Source organism: Tupaia chinensis, unplaced genomic scaffold (assembly GCF_000334495.1).
Source record: "Tupaia chinensis unplaced genomic scaffold, TupChi_1.0 Scaffold000486_1, whole genome shotgun sequence".
In the NCBI taxonomy this organism is placed as follows: Eukaryota; Metazoa; Chordata; class Mammalia; order Scandentia; family Tupaiidae; genus Tupaia; species Tupaia belangeri.
The window spans coordinates 31,138-39,920 of record NW_006159998.1 but is presented as its reverse complement, the minus strand read 5'-3'; the positions used below and the strand labels follow the sequence as shown (position 1 = coordinate 39,920).

The following is an 8,783-nucleotide window of genomic DNA, read 5'->3' as shown; positions in this document are numbered from 1 at the left end:
GGGGAGATAAGATATGAATACATGAGTCCAACCCAAATGTCCATGAATAGATGAATGCATTGAAAAAGTGTGGCACATATACTCATTGAAATGCTATTCACCCTAAAAACAAACAAACAAACAAACAAAAACAAGATACTAACATGTGATAGAAAACAGGCAAATATGGCAGATTACTGCTTAGTGAAGCAAGTCAATTTATGAAACAGAGACGTTGTATATCTCCACTTAATATATAATGACTGTCCTCACTAAATGGTGGAAACTGAAAGATTAGAGAGTATAGAAGCATGGGAAATGGGTATGGAAAGTAATATATTGTGATTAAATGTATAAAATCAATTTTTAAAAAGATATGAATATATGAATAGGAAGTTTTGGTAGGTGAGATGAAGACGTATACTCTAATAATAGAATGTTCACACTACGGTAGAGATAAGGATCAAACATTTGATTTCTATAGTATATTATTTTGTGAGGATAGCCAATTAACTATATTTTGCGAGGATAGCCAATTAACTAATATGTAGACTAATATCTAGATCTATGCTTTGGAAATTCTTTAAAAAAATTGTGGAAAATACCTTAATATCTAGGCTCCAAACCAGAGATTATAAATCAGTAAATAGGAAATATTGGTGATGACTTAAGAATGTAAAACAGAAAGGACAAAAGGTAACATTGACAGACAACTCAGTTGTGATCTAGTGCCCTACTAATTAGCTAAAATCATACCTTGATCTATAGATCCAATGGAATTCCACTTAAAACTAAAAAAGTTTCTTTTACATAAATTGACAAGTTATTCTACAGTTTACTTAAAAAGCAAAGAAGTTATGAGAGTTATAAAAATTTCGAAGAAAAAGAATAAATTTGAGGCCAGCAAGTAGCATGGTGACTAAGGCGGTGGACTTCCACATGGCTGACTGCAGTTTAAGTCCTGGACCTGGCCTCTTATATTCTTACTTTCCCTCTCTCTCTGTTTCTTTCTGGGGAGCACACATTCTCTGTAGCATATTTTAAAATAATAATAAAGATAAATTAAATAAAATAAATATTTCTTTAAAAATAATACATTTGAATTATTTATATAATCTGATTTCAGAATTTAACATAAAAAAATACTCAAGAGAACGAGGTGTTCATAAATGATAGACATTTCTACCTTTGGAATCAATGGAACAAAATAAAGTGTTAACACATATATGGTCAATTGATTTTAGACATAAGAGATGAAAATCTTTGTTCTCCATTTATCATTACAACTAAGTCACCAGGTCAGCCATAACTTGATGGTAGGCAGCTAGACCCCAGATGGCCAACCATGAAGTATGATACCTGTACCCTACAGCTAGGAAAAACACTCCAGGCACTTATGCATGCTAGTCTAAAACCCCAAAAATATAGAGAAATGGAGGAGAACACATAGAAGATTTTTAAAAATTTATTTATTTTACATTAATTCACTGAACATCATCATAGCATACAAAATGTGATTTTCCATCCAGAATACCCTGTATTGTGGATTAATCATACATATTATCATCAACAAATAATTTTGATGTGATTGAGCACTATGAGGAGGGTCCTATTTCACTTTTCCTTTCTCTCTTTCTGTTTCTTTCCTTCAAGTGCACATATCTTTTGGCAAATTTATAAAAGGGATGGGGGAACCACTGAAAAGAATTCTCATCATCATTTTATATCACTGCATTCAGATATTTTGATGTCCCCTCATCACAGTTACCGCATACATCCTCTTCAAAATATGACCAATTTCTGATGGCAGTTGGTAGCATAATGGTAAACTTTGACACTTTGTGATGGTGCTCCACATGGGAAGGCACTTTATTATGGTAGTAACAATCTAATCAAGGTATTCAGTACACCCATCACCACAGATAGTAACATTATCCATTATTCCATTATTTCTCTGTGGTGAGAACATTTAAAGTTCTTTCTTTTAGCTATTTTGACTACATGTTGCAATATTATTAACAATAATCACTCTTCTTTTTATCTTTAGAGAGGTATTTGCTATAGGACATGTGTACTCACCAGAAAGACAGAGAGAGACAGAGACAGAAAGCTAGAAATCACCCCAAGAGGGAATGGCCATATCACAATCCCTTCTCCTTCAGTCTCCTCTTAGGATTTTGGGTATGCATGCACATGCCCCCAGTGTGAGTTTTAGCACCAGGTCCCTGACTCGAAACACAGTTGACTACATGGGAGTCCAGCGATGTAACCATTATGCCATCTGCTAGTCCAGACAATAACTCTGCTAAACACTGTTGTATCGGAAATTATTCCTCCTATGTAACTGTGACTCTGTACTTATTACCAATCTCTCCCCATTTCTCCAGTCACCTTCCCCTTTCCAACTTCTGGTAACCATTATCTTAATCTCTATTTCTTTGACTTCAGCTATTTTAGATTCCAAGTACGAATGACATCACGTGGTGTTTTTCTTTATGTATCTGATTTGATACCCTTAACATAATGTCCTGTGAGTTTATCCATGATACTGTAAATGAGACTATATACTTCTTTTTTCATGCCTGAAAAGTATTCCATTGTGTATACATACCACATTTTCTTATCCTATTAATCTGAAACAAGTATATAAAAGGGATAAATGCACTACCACATTTATTACATCATTATTTCAATAGCCAAGGTATGAAATCACCATTATCTGTGCCCTAGCCTTGGCAACTACTATTCTACTCTGATTAAGCATTCAATTATTTTAGAAATATCATAGAAATAGACTCATGCAGCATTTGTCCTTGTTGACTATCTTACTCCAGGTGATCTGCAGTCCTTCTGCTTAGTGTATATCACATTTTCTTAGGTCATTCATTCATTCATGAACATTTAAATTGTTTCCGCATCTTGGATCTTGTGAATACTACTGCAACGAACATGGGAGTGAACACACCTAGCTGAGATTCTCATTTAATTTTGTGGATAAAACATCAAATGTGGAATTGATTGATTGTATTACGGTTCTATTTCTAGTTTTTGAGAAATCTCCAATCTGTTTTTCATAGTGGCTGTATTGTTCTCCATTTCTACTAACAGCATGCATTGACACCAGTTTCTCTACATTCTCACCAAACTTAAATTTGTTGTTTGATAACAGCCAGTTTAACAGGTGTAAGATAATCCTTCAATGTGTATGTTTATTTGCGTGTATTAAAATTTCCCTACTACACAAAATGATCTTCAAGTTCAATGAAATATTGAAAAAAATCTGTGTCATTTTTTTTACAGAAATGGAAAAACAGCCCTGAAATTATACACAATAGCCAGAAACCATAAAAGGTCAAAATAATCTTGAAAAGGAAAACAGCTGGAGGGATCTCATTTTCTGATTTCAAATATATAACACTGCTTTGGTATTGAACAGTATGGCACTGGTATAAACATAGATATAAAAAGAGATGTTCAAAAATTCCACAGAAAGTGCATATTATGAAAAAAAGCTTTTCATGGATTTCAAAGGGTTTTTTTTTTTTGCATCAAACTAAATGTGTACTAACTAATCATGATATGCATAAGAGGACCTAGTTTGAAGTACTAAGAAGATGAAGGCATTAGTTTGAAAAAGTTCTCAAAGCACAGGCAATAATCCCAAAAATAGACAAGTGGGACTATATCATGCTAAAAAGTTTCTGCACAGTTGGCATGGTTGTTGAAGTGTTGGACTCCGACATGGCTGACCGTGGTTCAAGTCCCAGATCTGGTGGTTTCTTTCTCACTTTTCCTCTTTCTCTCTGGTCAAATTAAAAATAATAAATAAATAAATAAAAATAAATAAGAAAACTTCTGCACAGAGAAAGAATAATTAGAGTGAAGAGACAATCATCATAATGGGACCATATATTATATATTTGCAAATGATCCCTCAGATAAGGAACTGATAACCAGAACTCAAGCAGCTTCCTGCAAAAACTAATAATAACAATAATTCAATTAATAAGTGGGCAAGTGAACTGAATAACAAAACAGACTTCCTTCTCTAAGGAAGTCACATGAACGACTGAAACCATGATCAGCCTTGTAGGAGTCCAGTGCATTAAGCATCATACCACCTGCTGGCCTCATAATAACAGTTTCTTCAAAATGTAATCATATTGTACAGTGATCCAAAATACTTTATCTATATAGTTTGTTATTTGTTATCGAGATGTAGATTGCACTTTCCACAGAGAAACAGAGAGAGAGGGAGAGAAGGAGAAAGACAAGACAACCAACCTTCAATGGGCATGGTCACATTGCAATCCCTTCTTCTCCATTTCTCCATCTCGTCAGGATTTGGAGCATGCATCTAGGCACAGGTACCTGACATGTTTTAAGCTGCCAGATCTGGTACTCAAACCACACAGTTGGCCATGTGGGATCCACCTTCCTTAACTACTACTCTATGGAGCTGGACCCTTTGTAATAATATTTTATAAGTTTTTTAAAATTTTATTTATTAAGTTTTTCAGTTTGAAAGTTCTCCCTTAGGGCCAATCTGTGGCCTGGTGGTTCAGGCACCTGGATCCCACATGGCAGACTGTGTAGTTCATACCCAGTGGCTTAGAAGACACACCAAGCATGTGGGCTTGCATGCCTAAAACAGTGAAAGGAAGAAGAAATGGAGAAGAGATTGTAATTCAACAATTTCCCATGGGGAATTCTGTCTTGCTTTTTCCCTCTCTTTCTCTGTCTTTCTCTCTCAGGCAAGTACACTTGCTCTCTGGCAAGAAAACCAAAACAAACAAAAAACTTCTTTGTCAAAACTTTAGGCACAAACACATTTTACCCTAGGCCTACCCAGAGTCAAGATCATCAGTTTCACTGTCTTCTACCTCCACACTTGGTCCCACTATAGGATCATAATGAACAAGATAGATTAAGTCAAGCACAAGAGAAAATGATACACTCATAAGAGTTGATAAGCAGGAGATATATGAGGCTCTTGCTGGTACAGCACAGCAATCTCTTTTATACTATTTGCTTATTTGTTTAAGTGAGAGTACATTCTAACATAATGATAAAAATATACCAGGGTAGATTCATAATTCTGTAATATACTCATTTATTACCAAGTACCATGTACTGTAGTGATAGCATGTTACAGTTTAAAATGACAGACAGTGCAATAATTTTATTTATAACAGCATAATCACAAACACAGAACATTATGTTGTGCTATGAAGGTAGCACATCTATGATGTCATTAGGTGATAACAACTTTTGAGTTCCATTGTAATCTGATGTGACGGCTATCATGTATTTCATCCATTATTGTATGGTTCAAGCATTGGTATGCAGTGCATAGTTGTCATACGGTCAAGTTATTTTCAAAAGGGTAACAACAATACATGAATGTCATAGAATAATCATTTCAACACATTACGAAGTGACTATGCATATAAAAATAAATAAATAAATTAGACCATTGCCTTATGCAGTATAGAAAAATCAACTCAAAATAAATAGGTTTAGAGTTAAGTCTTAAAATTCTTTTCTTTTGCAAATCTCATGTTTCATCATTAAGGTCAAGATTTTCATAATTTTTTGCCTTCTATTAAAATTTGGTCTCAGGATCAGCAGATGGCATAATGGTTACAACTCCCACACAGTTGATCACAGTTCAAGTCTGGACCTGGTGGCTTAAAACTCATGCCAGGCACAGGTGAGTGCATGCCCAAAATCCTGCGAGGAGAATGAAGGAGAATAGATTGAGGCATAAATATCCCCCCTGGGGATGCGATTTCTCACCTTCTGTCTCTCTGCCTCTCTGTCAAGTGCACATACCCAATAGCAAAAATCTCTTTAAAAAAATGTGTTTCACAGAAGTAGATTTTCATTAATTATAAAATTTGGTCCTGTATTATTAAGTTTTCAAAATTATTTTCTCTTTACAACTGTGAATAATTTATGGCTAATAGTGACATACCCTCATACAGAATCATTTTTTCTTTTCTCATCTGATAGAAATTTAGCTATAACACCTTATTCGCCAAAGCAAAATTAAACCCATTGTAATGCAGAAAATGAATTGTAGTGATTCACATGTGTATGCTTCATATCAAATGACAACACAATTCACAAAATTTCTGTATTCTCTAAAAAACTCAGACATAGAGGCCGGATAGTGACTGGTTGGTTGAAGCACTGAATGCCATATGGCCGACCGTGGTTCCAGTCACAAACCAGGGGACTTGAAGATCATGTGGGTGTGTGTGCATGCATACCCAAAATCCCAAGAGGAGAGTGAGTGAGAAAGAATTGTAGTGTGGCCATGCCCCCTGGGGGGTGATTTCTCACTTTCTTTATTGCTGTCTCTCAGGCAAGCCCTGAACCTTATGGCAAAAACTTCAAAAAAGAAACAGAGAAGAAATTCAGATTTAAAGAGTGGGTAGAGAAAAAAATTTCTCAATCAAAGACAGTTTTGTTATAATTAACCTTGATAGAATACTCTGCAGAACTAACCAAATTCTGCACATTTCATAATTAAACTTATTGTAAAGAGTCAACTTTATTAACATAATTTATCTCTCATTGATTAGTCTTGTAAAATGAATATTAACATTATGTATCTATAGGTCAGTAGATTATAGCAAATCATTGGAGGAAATTGTTGAGAGAGCTAGAATTCTAGCATCCTCTTCCAATGCTTTGTCCACTCATGTTTGCATGTCAGAACTTAAGTTTTCCATTCACTTTAGGCGTAATATTATTTGATAGTAAAGCACCTAAGACTTCCATAACAAATGAATTATTCGGCGCAATTGTTTTAGAAATGACATGACATTTGTGCATAAATATTTCATCTTCCATATGATTCTGGCCATGAGTGCCATGACCATTTGCCCCAACATCTTATCATTGTCTCCTTATCTGCGGCATAGAAATTGTGTTCTCTTCTCTCTCTCTCTCTCTCTCTCTCTCCTCTCTCTATAAGTAATAATTTGTATTTCCCTGATTCCCTGTTCATATTGTCTAATTTTTTGTAGTAATATGAACTTTAACTTTATTAATAACTTCAGGTTTCTTCCGTGAGATTTTAACATGAAGAATGTCACTGAAGTTATCATGTTTATACTGAAGGGCTTCATAAATGACCTTGAACTGCAGATGATTCTCTTCTTCCTGTTCTTAGCAATCTAGCTCTTTATCCTTTTGGGGAATGTAGGACTGGTTGTATTGATCATTGGGGATTCCAGGCTCCACAACCCCATGTACTGCTTTCTGAGTGTGCTGTCTTCTATGGATGCCTGCCATTCTTCAGTTATTACTCCCAACATGTTAGCAGATTTTACGTAAGAGACAAAAGTCATTTTGTTCCATGGCTGTGTACCACAGATGTTTCTTGCCATTACTTTTGGGACCACGGAATGCTTTCTCTTTGTTGCCATGGTCTATGATCGCTATGTGGCTATCTACAACCCTCTCCTGTGTTCAGTGAGCATGTCACTCAGGGTCTATTCACCATTCATCATTGAATGATTGATGGAATCAGGAATCTTGCAGAAATTTTACATGGTACTATACATATGGATTCATTTTCAGCCTTGCTTTCTGTTCATCAATGTCATCAGACAATTCTTTTGTGACATCCCTTCTCTCCCTGCTATTTCTTGTTTCAACACTCACAGAAACTAGCTTCTATTCTACTTTGTGGGATCTACTGAAATTGTCACTATCCTGATATTGCTCGTCCCCTATGGTTTCATTCTGTTGGATATTCTGAAGATGCACTCTGCTGAAGGGAGGTGAAAAGTCTTCTCTACATGTGGTCCTTATCTAACTGGAGTGTCCATTTATCATGGAACAATCTTCTTCATGTTTCTCAGACCGACTTCAAACTACGCTTTGGAGTATGACACAATAGTGTCAATATTTTACACATTGTGATTTCCATGCTAAATCCTATCATCTACAGTTTGAGAAACAAAGATGGCAAAGAGGCAATACAAAGATTGTTTGGGGGTCAGGTGGTATTTCAGTGTTAATACAACTAGACCCACATGGGACATATCCAGAGTTTATATTTGAGGCACTCCATGAGCACATTGGGCTTGCATGTGCCTGGAGTCTAACTGGTTGAGAATGTTTGTTAATCATAGCATGAAAACCATGTTAAGTGTGACTATCTCTCTGTCTCTCTATCTTTTTTTTGTGTATGCCTATATTATGGAATAAATAAAATAATAAACTTAAAATGTTGGAAGGCATAAAAGCATGGAGAATAATGGTCTGGGATAAAATCAAGTTCCTGTACCTGATCATGTCCACATGAGTGAACTCATCAAAATAATTAAAAGCTGCCTAAAGCTAAATGTTAATCAAGGCTTCTTCCTTCGGGTGAGTGAACGCAGCATGGTGATCATGTTCACATCCATCTCCAAAGTATACAAAAATGAAAAGGATGAAGATGGATTACTCTATATGGTCGATGCCTTTCAGGAGACATTAGGAATGAAACCATCAGTGTTAAACTAGAAAAATACAGCTGTTCTAAATTTTTAAACCCTTACCAATGAAAAAAGGGAAATACCATCTGATATTGATCTGTTCATCTAGTCATACATCATCACAACAGTACTGTTGCCACCTAGGAGTTTTAGGAAGCCCTCAACTGATCATTATAGGGATTATTCTCACCAACTCTCCCTTCTGCATGCATCTGTCCACATGGCTAAATTTTAATATGTATTACATGATGTAAATTGTTTTGAGATTTTTGCTCACATGTGCTTGCCAGAGATACAGAGGGAAAG

The 8,783-nt window shown here is 35.5% G+C and overlaps 1 pseudogene; it reads left to right on the top strand.

Moving 5' to 3' along the window:
- The first annotated feature begins 7,071 nt into the window (after positions 1 to 7,071).
- Positions 7,072 to 8,015, top strand: LOC102500338 (olfactory receptor 5T2-like; annotated as a pseudogene).
- Positions 8,016 to 8,783: the final 768 nt, after the last annotated feature.